Source organism: Meleagris gallopavo, chromosome 2 (assembly GCF_000146605.3).
Source record: "Meleagris gallopavo isolate NT-WF06-2002-E0010 breed Aviagen turkey brand Nicholas breeding stock chromosome 2, Turkey_5.1, whole genome shotgun sequence".
Lineage (NCBI taxonomy): Eukaryota > Metazoa > Chordata > Aves > Galliformes > Phasianidae > Meleagris > Meleagris gallopavo.
Window position 1 is genome coordinate 35316210 of NC_015012.2, and position 19132 is coordinate 35335341.

The window sequence follows — 19132 nt, forward strand, 5'->3', positions numbered from 1 at the left end:
ATGTGAAGCCCACCCTGCAGCACACTCACATACACCTGCTGAATTGCTTAGAAAAAAACACCTACCACCTGTTTCCAGATGAGGGCTGATCTATATGTTTACTTACTAGATTGAGTGGGAAAGCAGGTGAAATCAGGCAGTGCTGCTAAAGCCAGGGTTCTCAGCCCAGGCAAAGATGGAGGCTACCAAAACATGACACAGAAGCACCTCAGCTACAGAACATTCCTCTGGCTGGACCATCTCCCCGCAACAAAGTAAGGCTTTCCCTTGTTCTTTCTGAAATTGCACAGTGTGTTGTGGTGAGGCGGGGGGTGGAAGAATGCTTTTATGTGTGTGTATCAGGTTAGAGTTTGAGGGAGTATGCACCTGCAGTGTGGCTGTGTAGGCTCAGACTGTGTGTACAGAGGCATTTCCGTGGTGGTGGCATTTATATCCAAGTGGAAGCAAACTTCAGAAGAGTAAAGGCAATGGATATGTGTGCAAGCATTGGCATGGCGGGGTGATTACTGGTGGATGCCCAGCTGGGGCATGGACAGAAGAGCTGAAGAGGGGCACATTGGAGACTGTCTCTGTAGGTAGAAGTGATGGGGAATATCGATACAGGGCATCTGAAGGCAAGGGTGATGAGGAGTATTTATTTGCTGTTTCTGCGGTCTCAGTCATTTGTGGTGACAATTAGTAGACTTTAGTAATGTGTCACGCCAGTAATGTTAGTGGAAAGTAAAGAAAAAATTACGGATGGCTGGTCTGTGTCCTTGAGGCAGTTAGGATTTTTCACCCCTGAATTAAAAAGAAGGAGGCACCTGGACAACAGTGACTCAAAACAGAACCACCTCGTTTGAACATAGCAAGTGATTGTATGTACTGTTCTTCAGACAAGGCCTTCAGGGACATCAAATAAAGCTAGCAGGTGGCAGGTTCAAAGCAAACAACTGGAGGCAGCTCTGCAGAGTGCGGAGTTGCACTGGGAACCCTGTGCCACAGGACACAGCGGCTGCTAAATATTTACGTGGCTACAGACATGAAAAGAAAGAAGGAAATCAAATCCCTCCAAGAAATGCTGCATGCACAAATACTTCCTCCAGCTGAGGAAGATGGGGCGATGGGAAGGCTTCTTAGGGCAGTTTGTTGTGTGCCATATTGTCCTTCTCTGGGGATTCTTCACCTTCCTGTTCTTTCCTGGGTTGGAAGTGAGCGAGTGCCTCCAAACAGGCACGTTCACTCTATTTTCTTACCAAGTGCCTTCTTTGTGTTATTATCAAAAAAGTTTAACTGTATTTTATTGTTTTGGATATCCTGAGTAGGTAACAAATGGCCTGGATAAAGGCTAATCCCAGTTCCATAAAGGCCTGAGGCAAAACTCCCAATGTACTTCTAACAAAAAAAGTCAGTGAAGCACTGGCACAGGCTGTCCAGAGAAGTGGTGGATACCCTATCCCTGCAGACATTCAAGGTCAGGTTGGACAGGGCTCTGTGCATCCAGATGTAACTAAGTGTCCCTGTTCATTGCAGGGGAATTGGACCAAAAGGCCTTTAAGAATCTCTTCCAATACAAATGATTCTGTGATTCAATACCTTTTGAACGTAGAAAAATCTCAGAACAAGTGTCCTCCAGTGACTGATAACCCCTTGTACAGCGGTGAGCAAGCCAAAGAGGATGCAGCTGAAACAGCAGTGTGCTGCAGGAGGAGGTTAACATCAGTGGTGAGGACTACATCTAATCATGCTGGTATCTCACCATTTCCTGAGCTAGATTTTAGTAGGCTGACTCACGAAGTAAGTGAGGAAATGGAAGGTGCAGGCACTCCAGGAGCTAGCTGGGGCTGTAGTTGCATGTGGCCTGAACAGGCCTTGACCACATGTTTTCAGTTAACTGGGGACAGGATGTGCAGATAGCTCCAGACACATGCAGAGCCCAAAATCCTGTTTTCCTTTTTGTGGTTGCTCACATCATTGCCCACTGTAATAATAGCTCAGTCTGTTAGTGGGTTGGCCAGTAGTGATGGCATGTTCCTATCCAACATGTTTGCTGCATCATAGCACTGAGGTCAAGTGAATGAAGGAACTGAAAGTGCTATGAAATTGAGCTGCCGAGTGAGTGACAAATGGATATGACAAAGCCCCACTGACAAGAGAAATAGGAAGAAACTGAAGGGTCCCATGAGGACTTTTCTCAATCTGATATGTCCCTGAGACCCTGAAAGGGGATATGTAACGCTGCTCCCAGGCCACTGTTCTTAATGTGGAGCAGCCTTGGAGCACCCTGGCATGCTACACCAGCAAGTTTCACCATGTTTGCTGCCCACTGAAGGGCAGTGTCACTTCAGTGCCCCATACTACACTGCTGTTGATGTGAGAAGCACCCTTTTCTCTCTGTCTGGTCCTTTTTCTTTTTCTCTGGCCTCTCTGTATGCCTTCCTTCTGTCTAACCCATGTCTTCTGCCATCATTCTCTATTTCTTCACCCCCTCCTGATTACAGATACCTCAGAGGCTCTGCACTGAGCCACACAAAAGGTTTTGGCATCAGGGTCCTAGTGCAAGGAAGTGCTCACAGGTTTTCTCATCCTTGTTTTCTGCCTTGTTTCAGTCTTTAGTGTTGGGTCAAGAACACTTAAATGTATACAAAACTATACTCTCCCTATAAAAGATTGAACACCTTTACCATTTTTTTTTTCCCCAAGTGATTTCCATCATGGATGGTTTTGTTGCCAACACGTGACATTTACCCCAGACCTCAGAGAGGCTCCTGCTCAACAGCAGGGTGCCCAACAGACCTGGCTTCAAGCTGCGTGACTGAGGCAAATAGAGCAGAGCAAAAACTGGGCTATACAAAGCTCTTCTGAACCCCAAAAGCCTTTGTCAGACCTCAGTAGAGCATGTTCACTGGCCCTGTTTTGAAGATGCTTTGTCTTCTCCGAGCTTTAAACAGTTCCCCAAAATAAACCCACCGCTATTTACTGGTATTGTTTTCTTTCTCGTGTACAATGCTGATAAATAATCAGGCTCATTATATTATATTTGTGTCTGCTCTAGTGGAAAATAATTACAACAATTACTACCAAATCAAAATGCTTCTGTTTCTCCTGGTGTCATTAGCATGTCCCAAACATTTTGTTCTTGTGGTTTAAAGTGCAGTAATAACACAGTGCAAGTGTAGCACCCGGCAGAGCGGCGCTTCCCCACACAGCAAGCTTCCCAGCCCTGATTGCCTCTGAGATGCTGCTAATTTTCAATCATGGTGTCAGATCCTCTTCTACCGCAGGGAGAGCAACTGCTTAGCCTGTGATTCACCCAATTTATTCCGGTAATAACCGGGCTGGCTGTGCAGCCATCTGTCTGCTTTACATGCTCCTCCTGCCCCCGGCTTCCACTGCTGCACAGGCAAAGTGGTTTCTCTGTCCTTGTGGCAGTGGAGGGAGAAGACCTTGCTTCAGCCCGCTGATGAAGAGGGCCTCTGTGCCCTCAGAGAAGAGCACCAGTGTTCCCCTCTCTTCTCTGCTAAGAAGCAGCAAGCAGTGCAGCCCCCTTCTGGTGACCTCAGGGTGCTGGAACTGCTAGGCACATTGCCAGCAGCGTTGCTTGTGGTGCATATTTCCACTGGGCTGGGAAGGAAAGGCCCATGTTAGGTAGGGCACAGTGCGTTAGTAGGGCCTCAGCTTCTCTCTGACTCATGCTGGGGGAGCTACCGTAACCTTGTGAGGAGGAAACTGAGGCACAGAGTAGTCAAGGGAAGAACCCAATGCTTGTGACAGACTGAGTTTGTCCCTGCTCCTGTTGAGGTCACAGAGGAGGGCTGTTCTCTGCTCCCATGAAGGTCATGCAGGAGAACAGTTCCAGTGCCAAGCCTGGAGCCCAGGCCAAGACCCATGGAGGAGCTGCATCACCCAGGTACAATGGTCCCATGTGATCATGGGGATTTACTTCCAGATAACAGGAGTGTGCACGTTGGCTGCAAAGCCTATGCAACTCATAGACCTCTGGGAGGACCAGGATCACAACTGTGTTGGGCATGTGGTTGTGAGCAGGATGGAGGGCTTGGATCTGAAGAGAGAGATCCGAGCACGGCTTCCCATTGCTCAGAGTAAATTCTCTGATCCTGCAATTGTACAACTGAGAGCAGAATTTCGTCTTGCAAAGACAGTGGAAAGATATACATGTTAGCCTGAAATTGAGTCCATAAATATGAAAACTGTTGTGGTCACATGCCTCTGTCAAGATAAACGCTGTGCTGGCTGGTTCATTATAGAGTCTGTAATTGATGAGCCAAGTCGTCTGTGCCCTATGTAGTGTTATTCAAACAGACCTGCACACAAGTGCTTTGAAGCAGATGTTAGACAGGGTACAGCCCTAGATCAACAGTTATTTAGGATCAGAATTACTTGAAACCGCTGGATAAAATCAAATATAAATAGAGCAGAGTGTTTGAAGCAATTATGGTCTCAGGGGAGATTCATTCCCCATAACGAAGCCAAGAAAAGGGAAGATGATGCATCATTTTTTCTGCGAGGACACGCAGAAGCTGGATTACTCAGAAAACACTGAGCAGCGCGTATGGTTTGTATTAAATCACCTAACCTTTCTATCATTGATGGTTTTCTGTGGCTTTCATTACGGTGGTGCTCTATGGATTGCAGACTTATGATTGCCTTTGAGAGACAACAAGATATTTGAGGTGAACAGGATTTGTGCAGTTCTTCTGCAGACCAAACTACTGAATTTTCCTGCTTTTCTTGATCTGCTGTAGCACTGCATGGAGAAAAACCCTCTCTTTGAGCCTCAGAGCAGACCAAACCTATCGCTCTGGTCATAGAATGGTTTGAATTGGAAGGGACTCTTGAAGGCTGTTTAGTCCAACTCCCCTGTAATGAACAGGGACACCTACAGCTACAGGTTGTGCAGGGCCCCATCCATCCTGATGTTGAGCGTATTGAAGTTCCTTATGGAAACCAGTTGATAGCACCAAACTTTACCCTGCATCTTCAAGGCCAATATGGAGGCTGGAAACCCTGATCCAATGCATAGCCAGTAGCCCATTTTGATCAAAGCAAACATCCCTTTGGGAAAGCCTGCCTGAAGGGGAAGTTGTGCTTCAAGAGCATCCCATAGCCCACTGAGTAACAATGCTGTAATCTGTTAGAGCACAGGATTTACTGGTATGGAATTACCTGCCCTGGAGGCTGCAAAATCCCAAATGAGGGCACAAATATCACGGCATTGGCTTTAAAACTACAGAAGTGTGCTGTTTGGAGTCTGATTACTTCTGTTTTGGTTCTTAAAACTTTTGGATCGAGCTGGGGCATGTTTTCAGCTTTCCTTTGCATCACAGTTGCAAGGTCACAATAATTACTGCTGAGAAGGGAGTTCCTTAGTTGTTTTGCTTTGGAAGGAAGCTGAGCATTTCTACAAGAAACATTAGCAAGGAGGGGAAAAAATGAAGAGGATCTCGCTGCCCAGGAAGACATAAGGACAGACTAACAAATAACCAGGTGCTAAGCCAATTTCTGTGCAAGAAGTGGTGAGGCAATGACAATGCAGTGAGGGCCGGTTAGGAAGCGTTATGTTATGCATGGATCTGCTTTGCACAAGTGTGTTGCTCCCTGCAGAAAATTGCAAAGAGCTGAAAAACCAAAATGTCTGGAGTCCAAAGGTGAAGTAGCAACAGAGCTTTTCGGGGACATCTTGGTTCCTCTCAGAAGGAAGTCCAGGCCATGCTTCGATCAGGGCAGCTGGAAGTTGGGACACCGAATGGCTGCAGCCATCCCTTCACATGCTCCAGCCCCTGAGCTGCTGTGGAGCTGAAGCAGAGTGGGAGGAGAGCCCGAGGGAGGCTGCTGGTGTTTCACAGAGGCTGCAGCTGTGCGTGCCATGGTCCTGTCCTCCCCTTCTCCTCTCCCAGCTCCTCCTCCCAAAAGTGGAAAGCGATTCCTTGGGGATGGCTCAGTACAAAGGCTCCTTTGAGGAAACTCAACATCAGCATTTTGCTGGGAATTTATGGCCTCTCAGTGCTACTTTGGGTCTGAATGCAGAAGAAAAGGGTAGGAAGATGTGAAAAACAAAGCAGGGACAGTTTGGACTGGACAAAGTAGGAGTAGTGAAGTGTCACTGTGGCTTGAGAAACAGGGTGTTTCAAGGTACTTCTCATTGGATATCCCCAAAACCAAAGCCCCTATGATGGTCATCCCCAGCAGTGTTTCCACTTGTCCCAAATTTCTATCATATGGAGTCGAATGCCCCATAGGAGCTGCCAGACTCCACCCAAATGCAGCCAGTCTCATAGGGAAAACAGGGGATTGTCACCTGTGAAACACCAGGGGGCTATAAGAAAGAACAGGCTCTTTAACAGGGTCTGTTGTGACAGCACAAGGGGAAATGGTTTCAAACTAAAAGAGGGGAGATTTAGGCTGGATATAAGGAAGAAGTTTTCTACAATGAGGATGGTGAGGTACTGGAACAGGCTGTCCAAAGGTGTTGTGGATGCTCCATCTCCGGAAACACTCAAGATCAGGCAGGGGGGACTCTGAGCAATGTGATCTAGCTCTGGATATCCCTGATCGTGGCAGGGGAGTTGGACTACTTGATGTTTAAATATCCCTTCCAACTAAAATGATTCTGTGATATAGTGATTCTATTAATTATAGAAATATACTGATCCTTCTGCTGCTGGGGAAGGTTTTGAAGCTCCCGACTGCTGCAGTCCGACTTCTCACTTCGTCACTTCAGCAGTCCAGCATGGGGCTGCTGTGGCTGGGACAGGAGGGCTAGCTGACCTTCATCCTTGGGGTTACAACAGAAAATTAGGCTCTTCAGAAAGAACAACAACAAAAGAATCCTAAAAAAAAAAGGGGAAACCAAAAAAGAATCCAGAGTTTGAGATGTTGTGAGCCACTTTTCAAAGCCCGTGTTTGCACATCCAAGGACAGAGATGTCTTCCTTGAACAAAGCTGCAAAAAAATACATCACCTCCCAAGTTCGGGGTGCTCTGGAGGGCAGCCATGCTGGAATTGTGATTAAGTGCTTTGGGCCATGCCTTTCCCTGCAGCCTGACAGATAAATATTTACAGCTGACCATGGAGAAGCAGGGAGAAGGAGAGGAGAGACATCTGTAAATTCTTTGGAGCCTTGCTGCCTTTTAATTTTAATTTAATTCTTTTTTATTGCTTTTCCATCCACACATCATTGTCTCTTTTTCTCAGCTCGCAGATCACTAAAGAAGAAATTTTTGAGTGAAAGAGGTTGTTTCCAAAGCCTTGGGGTCCAAATCCTGGTTTTAGTGACCATAGTGTAATCTCCAGAGCTGTGATAAACGAATGTCGTGGAGAGCAGACAGCAACCTTTGGTTTACTAACCAGTGTAAATCTGATGTAGTGTTATTGATCTCAGTGGATTTACTCTGTCTCTCATTCTCTCCTTCCTGGTTTTATTTGTTTACGTACTTATTTATTTATTGTAGTTGTCTTCACCTACATAAGCCTTACTGGATGTAAGATGCTGGGAAATCATGGTATTCTCCCCAAGTCTCACTGGTGTAAGTGACTGCCTCAGTTTAGCCTCTCTTCTCTAAAGGAAGCAGTTCTTCATGCCCAGTGGATGAGCTGATTATCAGCAGCTCAGAGCATCTCCTCGTGCTGACTTGGGCCGTGGAAGATGTTCATAAGGCCTTCCGAAGAGGGAGCAACCAGGAAGGACATGTGGAAATGGAGGAACTCAACCCTGCAGGCTCACTGTGTCTTGGCGTATAAACATATACGTCCTGCTCAGAAACATATGCAGGAATCTGTAGTTATAAATGCCACTGCACCACCCTGTAATCCAGCCCAGATGTGCTTCTCCTTTCATGGTACACTTGAGGGACCACTCTGAGCCAAGGCAGGCAGTGATTGAAAGCATTGTTCAAATTTACTCACCCGAATGAAAAGAGACCCACAGCAGACTCACTGCTCACAGAGATTCAGGAGGAGGCTGGTAGGAAGCGTTGACTTCAGAAGGGGAACTGGGGTATGAGCCGATGGATGCTGTCATCAGAAGCCTTCTGAGCTCACCAGTGTGTGGCAGGAGCTTGGCGAGCTCTGGGCCTCTCCAACTGACAAGCATTAAAGTGTGCAGGGCAAACCTAGGTCTTGCTCAAGCTCCCAAAACCTGGTGTGAAGAACTATGCAGACAACTGAGCCTCTGGTGATAATATATATGGTGGGACTGCTCACCTCCTTCAGGGATCTAAACCTGGAAAACAGAGATCAAGAAATGAGGGCTTTCATGCTGACCTTCTTGGAAGAACAGACAAAAGACTTCATGATTTGTTGTGGGTTGTATTTGCAGACAGGCCATCAGGGTCTCCTCCTCCCCATGTAGTAGCAGTGAGGGCTTGTGCAGGAGGGCTGGAGATTTATCCCCGCTCTTATCAGTGACTTTCTAAGTAGCCAAAAAGTAGTGTTTCAAAAACTCCTGTGCTCACTGCTACGCCATCTGGGAAGTTACTCTTTTTGTTCGTGTCATAAAGCTGCAAAGCTCTAAATAGAAAGCTTGGAGGCAAAGGTCTTGTCCCAGGGGCTCTGCAGTCTCAGCACAGAGAGTATGGTTATAAAGCAAGTCACAGAGTCCAGGGAGTAAATTTATGGCTGGGAAGATGGATAAATAATACGCCAAGATCAACAGTGGTTGTAATGTCAAAGTGCACAGTGCGCAGTTACTCTGCTTTGCAGCCCTGTAACCACTTGGAAACCTTGGACTTGAGCACACAGACTGCCAAAGAGCTGCTGTGGAGTCAAGGCCCAGATTTGCACCACCACCATCTGACAGCCTGGGGAGGACCAGTGCTTTAAAGGGAGGCAGCAGCGCCACACGCCAGCGACCGACTTCCCCATCGCAGTTGTCTTGCTCTTGGGGGTCAGAACTGGATTGTGGCAAACTGGTGCTTTATAGTCACACTCTCACACGTTACCTCCCAAAAGCTCCCAGTGGTTGTGTTGCCTCGTGGAGAGCTGACATGGCTCTTGACTCTTCGTTTGTAGACCATCTGGATGCCTCTCGGGTCTCCAGGTGTGGCAAGATAAGGATTGGGCTTTCTGTAGCTCTTGGATTATACAAAGAGACAAGAATGACAATCTTTGTAGATATTTTTTGCTCCTTCTTTTGGTTTTCCCTTCCTTTTTCTTACTTTTACTTGACCTCTTTCCTTTCCTTCCCTTCTCTTCTCTTCATCTAGGAAGTCAAGTCATTTCAGTGTTTGTTTTATTTCCTGCTCAGTCTGTTAAAAATGTCCTGGGTCATCCCTGACAATTGCTCACACAGGGAAGTGATGGAAATGGTGTTTCATGGGAGAAGTTGGACACACCTATGTCAGGAGCAGTGTAGGGATAGCTACCTTGGGACTGGTGTTGGACTGAACAATTTCCTGAAGTAATTTCCAGCTCTAATTTCTGAACTTCTGAGCACAACAGCCAGGACCTGGGAATACTCTTAGCTATTCCCAGTGGTAGCAATCTGCTGTGCTTTGGTATCTGCTTTGTACTCATGTTGTCACACCTGTGAGCTGTGCAGCACCCAGCTACCATTGTGCAATGACTTGGTGTGCTGGGGTAGCACCTGGGGGCAAGCTGTGAGCAGGGAGGGTCAAAACTGACAACCTCTGATGTCCATGCCACCCAGGGGATTGTAGGCACCACTTAGTCCCATACTTATTCTCCACTCAAACAGTTTGAAAACAGAATTTATCATTCTGGGGAAAACACTGACCACCCCAACCGCTCCCAGTCACTGCATATCCAGCTCCTGTTTTGTGCCACCTGAGATAATTACCTGGAAAATTACCATAGAGGGAGACCCATAATGGGCAGCAGGGGACACAGCTCTCTCTGCTCAGCCCTTCTGCCTGTGATTTACCATCTGCATCTGCCTCAACGCTGGCACTTCCCTTTGCGTGTCAGCACCAAGCAATGCGAGGTGAGCACGGTGTGCAGTGTGGGGAGGTTTGGGGATGCCCATGTCAGACAGCATGCTGTAGCAGCTGGGTCAGGTTTCAGGGTGCTGTGTGCACACGTGTGCTTTTAACTCACTCAGCAGTCTTTCCAGGAAATTAATTTGTGTCAGATGATGGGTTTTTATCCTTCCTTTGCTTTTTGGAGGGCAGGGGTTGGGGAAAACTGCTGATTCAATGAGCTGCAGCTATTGTCCTATTTATCTGGCCCCGTAGCTGTGAACTTGTCCCTGGGCAGTAAGCCTTGGGCTTTAGTGGCAGGAATGAGCCTAAAAAGCGTCTTGGTTCTGGGAATGGATTTGATCATCCTTCCTTTCTTTGTCTCATTCCCCCTTTACTCCTTTGGGTCCATGTTTTGATGCATTATTGGACGGATACATTGGCAAACTGTATCCCCATTAAAAAATGTAGGGGAGAAACTGAAGGTCTTGTTACTGAGTAAAAGGCAATTGAGCAGGCAATTGGGCAAAAGGCAACATGGCAGCTGGGAAGCGTTGGAGATTGTCTAAGACCTGGCAGAGACATCTGAGCTGGATTTCTGATAAAATGCCAGTAAGTCAAGCAGTGTTACTTAAACCAATTTTGGTCCCGGAATGAATAACTTAATATGGAATAAAGGCTTTTTTTACCCCTTAGAGTTTAAATTTAAAGCTCTCTTCAGACTCAGGAAGATGACATTGCTTTAACTAATCTTGTTTCACACTTTGAGCCTGCTTTCCCATAGTCATGAGAGCTGAGCTCTTCACCTTCAGAAGGACTTGGTATTCTGACATTTGAATCATGGTTTACAGAATGGCAAGATAGATAGAGGCTGGATTACAAAGAAAGTAAGCAAGAATGAAAGGCAATGAGCCCTTTTTGCTGTTCCCCAGGATTTCACACCATGCACAGATCACAGATTTCTTTCATCCTGATTTCACTGTCTTTGAACTATGATTTTTTTTTTTCCTATTTCTTGTCCTAAAATGCCAATCTACAGTTGTATTTCTGGTCCAGAGGAGCTGCATCTGGGAAGTAGGTGAGTGATACTCTCGTGATCGATGCTTTGCTCATAAATTGCATTGCATCCCTTCACCTGAATGACTGTGGTAGATATGTGAACTCAGATTACCGCTATTACAATGGCAGTACAAGGCTAAACTAAAGAAAAAACTAGTTTATTATATATTTTTATCTCTAAAACAAAAGGATGCAGAGGCTGTGAATGTCTGAAAGATGACTGGGGGCCCTCTGTGGAGTGTCATTCAATAGCCAGAGGATTTCTGCTTGGACAATGAGTGAACATGAAGAGATCTCTGCCTCCAACAAGGGAACAGATGCTGAGATAGAAAACCAGAATGGTGAAGTGATTGGTACCTCGCTATTTTTTCACTGATTTTATTGTCTGCAAAATCCACGGGCAAAGTGTTCAGAGCAGGCTTACACAAAGGATGACAAATAGCTGCTGCCCTTGTTTATTCTGCTAGTTCAAGGGCCAAGGTCTGCATAGTCGATCACATAGATGTGACCCTGCTAATGGTCCCTGGGGACTTGAGAAAGATATCACGCAATAAGATTTCTTTCCTTTTCTCTAACTCTGCTTTAAAAATAAACCAACTCTACAATTGCTTACAACCACTTCCTGTCCTTTCTACTAAACCACCGACTCTTTCACTGCACCTCAATTCTTCTGCTTACCAGTTTTTGAGAGGACACATCTTTTATGATGTTCTTTCACCCAAAGGCTTTGTGCACACTTGCGTCTCTGTGAGGGTGTACATTGTGTATGATGGCCAGCTTGGATCTCTCTGATGTCCATTGCCACTGGCAGGGGATCAACAGATTACAGCACAGCAGTTTCAGCAGGACGTATGCACATCCGTGGGTTCATATGTATGCAGTGGAGGTACCATGCTGCAGATCAAAGGGAAAACGAATCTTTAAAATGTTTGGTTTCTAAAGTATATTGTTGTTGCACTGCCACCCAAGGTCTTCAAAGGGACCCAGATTTATTGTCTTAGTGAAGTTCAGAGATACTTGCTGCAGATTAAAAATGGATGAAATAGGAAGGGGGGCAGGCCTGTAAATTACTGGGTAAAAATAGGAGCTGTGCTTTTGTTTGCTGTATAGATTTGGATTTTGTTATTTTCTTTTCCCCTGCTGGTGGTTCCTTCCCCTCCCCCTTACATTCGTTCCGTAGAGCCAAGGGTTGTCTCTGCTTTCTTGTGTGGCCACATGGAGTCTGTCCTGACAGCTCTGCTATCTTTTAGGTAGAAATGGAGATTATCCAGGCATGGCTGTCCGAAAGGAAAACTCACTGCAGGCAGATCTGCTTTGCTTTTTATTACTGGAGGTACCGTTTCATCTCTACCCCTGACTGTTCCTCTCCCCACAGCTCCTTTGCTTGGAGGAAAGTCATCAACATGACAAAGAAATTAACTGTCTTTTGTGGCCACAGACTTTAAACCATTGAATTATTGCTTATTTTTGTCTTTACTTGCCTGCATTGAGCTCTTTTTCCCCAATCTAGTGAAAAGATAGAGAACTGTTCAAGACTTCATGGTCTGACTTTATTATGGGATGGATAAGGATTGTTCAAATTCATCACTAAGAGAAGATCTTAAAACACTTCTCCTCACCACCTCTTTCTGATTTCTTCCTTGGTAAAATGTCTTCACTGGGATGCTGGCTATGACTTGCATCTTGGAGCTCTCTTCTCAAAAATCGCATGCTGCAGATAGAGAAGAAGGTCACAAGGTGGGAGACACAAGTCCTGAGAGGCAAAGTGAGGTGCTGATTTGAACCAGAACTGGCACTGAGCTTACTTTACCCCATTTATGGCCACAGCCACTGAACCATAGTGTCTTTGTTAGTTCTTTGAAGTTCTCCCTGGTAATCCACAAATGTGTATTCCACAGGATAAATTCCCCTGTGCAACTTGGAGTCCTTTCTGTCCTGGGGAATTTTGAAAGGGCTAAGGTTTAAGGACCTTGCATCCTTTTGCTCTGTGCTTGGGAGGAACATATCCTCATGCTAGATGTGAGTCCTAGCTTTGTGACACAACCACTTATGAACATAAATGCTTCATCTGCACTATGACTCTGGTGTTAACAACTTCAGATTGGGATGCTTTGCACCAGAGGAAAACACAGTTGTGTACATTAGGCGTTAGCCCGGGGCATGGCCCTATTGCTAGTGCTCATTTTTCAGAGCTATCAGTTAGCTCTCCAGCAGCTTCCAGCACATGAGCTGAAGCAATACCTATCCTGCCACCCTCCAAGATCCCCACTCCCCTGTGCCTGTGGTGTTGGTTAACTGAATGGAAACATGCACCTCATCCATTCTGTCACTATTTACCTCTGCGTCCTGCAGAGATGTCGGACTCAGGCACACAGGGCCTGCAGACCAGGCACTAAAAGATGCAGTTGCCTTCAGTGAGGTTTGTGTATGGATTTTAGTATCGTAATTATGGCATGTAAACAAAATACCACTTGGTTATTGAAACCATACTCACTGAAGCCAAGCTCCCATGCGAGAGACACATCTGAGTTTAATTGCTGTTAAACGTCTGTGAATGTACTGTCAGTAAGATGCTTGTGTTAGTTAAAACAGATCAAAACAACTACTGCAATCTAGAGCTGATGCTGGAGATGGATCAGCTTGGGTTTTGGCCATCCCAGTGTACAACTGATTATCAGTGGGGCGTTTTATGCAATTTGGCAGCTGGCAGGACAGTACTGTGCCCTATGTCTTCAGCCCTGGCTTCAGCCCCATCCAGTGTTTTCCCTTGAGCTGTCCTCTTCATCTGGAGGCCAAATGAGATGAGGCTCTATGGAACAATGGAGCCAGGCTCTCTTTCATATGTTCAATAGCATTGCAAACAGCAGTGAAGCTGAGGTGGTGCCACAGGCCCTCTGTAAAGGCAGAACAGTGGTGATGCTGGCTTTGCATGAGATGTCCACCCTGCTGGGCCTGCTTTCCCTAGTCAGCCCTGCTGCCTCTCCCACTGCTCTGTCATTGACAGCTTAGTTGCTCAGCTCTGCTGGTGACATCTGGAGTAAAAGCGTACACAAAAGACTATACAAAGCAAAAACATACACAGAGGAATGAGATTAGGCTCTTTTGAGCCTCTTCCAGGCCCAGCCTCCCCCAGAGCTCATTCTTTCCTATGTTTTGTTTCTTGTGCTGAGAGGAAAAGATCCTGGTTGTAGAAAAAAAAGATTAATTAAACCTAGATCTGATCCTTGTTCTGCTTCCCAGGTCTTTTCGGAAGACCCCTGGACCACAGGGCAGCAGCAGCAGCATGGTGGCTCTGCTGGGGTCCTGTCTTGAGATCTCCTGGCCATGGTACCATGCCTTGCTCCTGATGTGGAAGTCCAAAGCACTTCCAGATTACATTTCTGCACCTGGCCACGCTGCCTGCCTCACCAGATGAGGTTACTGTTCCTCCATGAAAATTTGGGTCCAGACCCCTGGGCTGGTCTGTGCTCCCCTGCAGCACCAAGGGCCACAGGCTGGCAGGGGGGCTGAGGGTTAGGGCTGTGCTCAGAGAAGATGTGACATCGAAATCCTGGCCACACACAGCAGTAGATAGTCTACAACTTCTTTTTTTTCTTTTCTTTTTTTCACAGCAACAGGGTGCCATCCTTGCTGGTTTTGGCAGTTCCCAGTGGGAATAATTACATTGTACATGCCTTAAATTCCCTCTTTTGCAATGACAACTGGATGCAATTTCCTTAGAAGCCTCACAAATGAAGCTCTCACATGGTTGGAAGCCATTCAGTAAGTGCTGCAATGTGTTTAGAGGTGGCTGCTTCTCAACAGGACCCCAAATGATGTCCAGAAATCTTTCTATAGCCTATCATGCTCTTGGGGACCTGCCATGTGGGCAATACACAGGGGTCTTGGGCAGAACCTTTCATCTAAATGCAAGCTTGATTTTCTATGTTCCAAAATACTGAGATAGATTGTTGGAGGCATGCACTCATGTAAGACAGCGTGAAATGCAGACTTGAGGTTTTAGAGATTTCAAGTGCATTTAGGATTTGGCTCAGGAAATGCCAAACCAGAACCAAAAACTGTTCTTGAGGTTAGATTGTGGTTCATACTTAGCATAAATATTACTCTTGCTGTTCAAAAGTTTCCCTGAGTAGTTACACAGAGCTAAGGACATATCTCTGAAAGGGCTTTTATGACATTGTGTTCTGTGACAGCAAAGGACTAGATGCAGCCCAGCAGGTCTATTCCATTTGTATCATCTTGTGGTTAGAGACCAAGACTTACCAGAGAGAGCTGCTTAGGGAATCCTCCACATTGCAGCAAAAAGCTTTGACTGTTGTTTTTGTGGTGGGATGTTTGGTTGGAAGGAGCAGTAGTCATTTTGATCCCAAGACAAGGAGGAAACAAGAAATATTTCCCCAGTAAAAAGTTGGACAGCACAAAGCAAAATGTCCTTCTGGCAGTATAAAGTGCCACCTCCCTCCTGCCTTAACGCTGCGCTCTGCTTGAGATGGGCAGTGTTTGGTGCCACATATTCTCCAGACTGCTCCTGTGCCAGTGGCTTGCAAAGACCTTCATGCCAACACCCTACCAAAGTGCTCGGACACTGAAGGACAGCCTGCTGTGTGCTTCTAGCACGCCTCAGGATAGCCCTGTCTGGGAACACAGGAATTAACTCAGTTATTAATCAAATGCTTTGGCCTAGTTGGAAAGCAAAGCGCAGTCATCTGGAGCACGTGAGGATCTACCAGCACATCCCTACCACTGAGGCAAGCTGGAAACAGGGAGAACATGGATATTTTTCACCAGTCCTCTAATTCACGTGGACTCAGAGGGCATCTCCATCCAGCCTTCCTGAGTCCAAGGGGTATCCTGGAGGGTGATGGGGACCTTGCAGACCGTGGTCTAATACACACAAGGAACTGCAGAAACTGTGCAGAAGGGACTGGGAGTGAGGTAAATGTGTGGTCACCCATGTGCTCAGATACAAACCCTGCCTTGTAAAACTAGGACTGTGTGATGCCTGAGGGCTGCTGTTGGCTTTGAGGAGTTCGTCAAGGCTGTGTTGTATTTCTGTGGGTGCTGCAGGCTGGTATTTCGCACAATACTGTGGACTGGTGCCCTGGGACACTGCTGGGTTAGAATTTATGGAAGGCTGGGGACAGGGAATTAATGTCTCAGTCTCAATAGATCCAGTATAAAAATGGCTTTCTGTCTGGAGGGTGGGAGAGGGAAGGTGTTGGCCACACTCAAACCCATGGGTAGCTAGAGTATATAATGGCTTTCCAGTCTCTGCTGTAAGTTCTGTCTGGTTTGCATACTCAGTGTGGAAAAGGAATTTGCCCCAGTAGGAGGAAAGTAGGCTCAGTTGTCTCTGGTTCTCTCCCCTATCCCTCAATGTTTGCTTATTCTTGAGGAGAATCACTGCACATCCAAGTCATCAAAGCATCCAGTACTGATAGTCGAAGTTCTGGCCTGGGAAAGTCACAGCCAAAATTGGAAGTAGAATTGGCCACTTTGCTGTGGCCCTTGCAAGTGTTGGCAACATTTGGAGTTGCAACCCCATGTTGATGGTGCCTGTGTGGTCTATTTACCCTTTATTACTACTCTTGCCTGCCTGCTTATTTTGCGTGTTATTTTATTTGTCCCAAGATGCGCTTGTGCATCTGTTCCTTATTTCCTGTGTATGCATTTGTTTTCTTGCTAAATACTGAAAGGAAACGAGATGAAATGTATTGAGGATCTTGATTTACAGCTTCAGCCTTTCCCTGAATCTGTTAAGAACTGTGTTCTCAACTCCTCCTTCTCTTTATCCTTCATGATGGAAGGAAGACAGCCAAGACAGCCCACAAAGGCATAGTAAGCTCTAACGTGGACATGCGACAGACACTCTTACTCTACTGGCCATAGCAGATGATAGGATATTCAGGCCCCGTGCATGATTCTGAGTTTATTTTTATGATGTCTTTACCTACTAGTGCAGCATCATACACTCCCTGCCCAGTTCTCCCACCAACACCCCTAATTTGCGTTGGAGTTGATCACTGGTGGTGATGTGCAGGGGCTAGCACAGGGTGCAGCTCATCCAGCAAAGTCTCCCGTGATGAGAGGCTGGAACCAGGTGCCAGATAGGCCACTTTCCCCGCACTATTGCTGCTGAAGACTTGTATGGGCAGCAGCAAGCTTTCTCCTACACTACTCTTGAGTTCATCAACACATTTCTCCTTCGCTTACCCTAAGCCTTTCCTTACATTGCCAGTGAAACCATGAAAGTTTAGGGAACGGTGTTTCTCAGCTTTTGGAAAGATCTTAATTTTATGATGCTGCCGCTTGCCTCATTCGATGCTTGCCTAGGCTTGGGCTGGGGAAGAGAAAATTGAGGCAATGCTGTGTCCACCACAACTGTACTTGGCAGCTTTGGGGCATTTTGCCACTTCATGGCTCTAACCCATATACACTAAGGACCAGTGGAGGTGGGAAAGATCTGGAGGACTTTTGGAGGAGGCAGCACAACTGGTGTTCTTGCCCATGCTAATTCCTCTGGAGGGAATGGAGAGTAAACACCCCTCATCTTCAGTTTCACTGGTGGAGAAAGATGGATACCTCTCAGAAGCTGTTCCCAGGCCTGCAGCAGACAAAAATTGCTGAGCAGACTGGCAACTGCAGCATGGGGGAGGATCCTTTATGTCCCTGGTATACTGCCTGGCAAAACTGCTGTGAACCATTTGCGGCAGGGCGTGAGCTGTAGACCTCTGCAAGACTGTCCCGTGCCCTAGCTCACCCAGCTATCCTCTGATGCCATCCAAGCTCAGTTCTCTGTGTGGAAAACCACCAACCATGCCAGAGGATTAAGTGAAATACCATTTCCCAGCTTAACAGACAGATTTGTTATGTATACAATGAATTACCAGCTCTTTCAGTGCAATAATTGTTCACACATTGTTTCCTTGCCTCTTTCACTGTTTTTTTATGATTCATGCTGTTTGGTTGCCCAGCTGACATTTCCAAAATGAAGTTTTTAAGCCCTAGCCTTTCTCCCCTCCCTTCTTTTTTTGTTTGCCCGGTTTATGGGCCTGAGAGAAGTGTTTCCAATCATGATCATATCTTCATGTTTTGTTGACAAAAGGTCAACCTAGGAATAAGCCAAACTGGTTTTAAGAAAAAATATTTGCTTATTTACTTAAGGGATATGTGTTGGAGATCAAATTTATGAGGGTGAAATTGAGTCTGGTTATTTAAAGGACTCTGAAATAAGAGCTTCCCACCCACTCACAAGGGGAAGAACAAGAGCTATAAATTGCTTTAGGCTGAAGGGAATGTAGAAATAAACCCAATTTCTGTGCAAAAGGTAATAGGATCCAAAGCAGGAACTAAAAACAGAGCTTAACTGACAACAGCCCATTCACTCCCTCACACACAGCCCTCATTCCACACTACCATTCCTTTCAGAATAAAGGTTGTAATTTTCCCCAGTATCTGAACATCTGGTTCCACAACAACCATCTCCATCCATTGGCCAGACACTAACTTGAACTCACGAAAGAAAGATCCTTGGAATCTGTTTTGTAGTGTTTTTTTTCTAGTTTGACTTCAAATTATAGTTCCAAATCAGATATTGGGAACACTTCCATGAGCTGTGCCCATGCTAGGAACCCTACCCAACACAGAAATAGTGAGCTCTTTACTGAATTTTGCAAAATGTGCTGAACAAGCACATCTGAACATATTGAGAGATCTTTTCTCTTTCCACTGAAAAGACAAGTCAGTAGAGCAAGAGGTTAAGCTGCCCTTTTTCACAGAGAATGTGAGTTTGAAGAGAGAATGTACCATGCAGCTTGTGATTTCTGCTTCTGTTCTCATCACCTATGCACACACAGAATCATAGAATCACCAGTGTTGGAAAAGACCTCCAGTATCATCTAGTCCAACCATCCACCTATCATCAATATTTCCCCACTAATCCCTTGGTACATCTCCTTTCAGGTGATTACAGAGGGCAAACATGCATACACGCATACATACAGACACAATTTCTGCTTCTTCCTCTGTACATCCAACTGACAGTAAGTTGAATAGAGCCTTGGCCCAGTGCTGCTATTCTTACTCCTAGTGAGCTCCAAGCAGCTGTGAAAAGTCAACATTTTCCTCTTTCCCTGGCTCTTGCACAGTTCCAGCTCCTT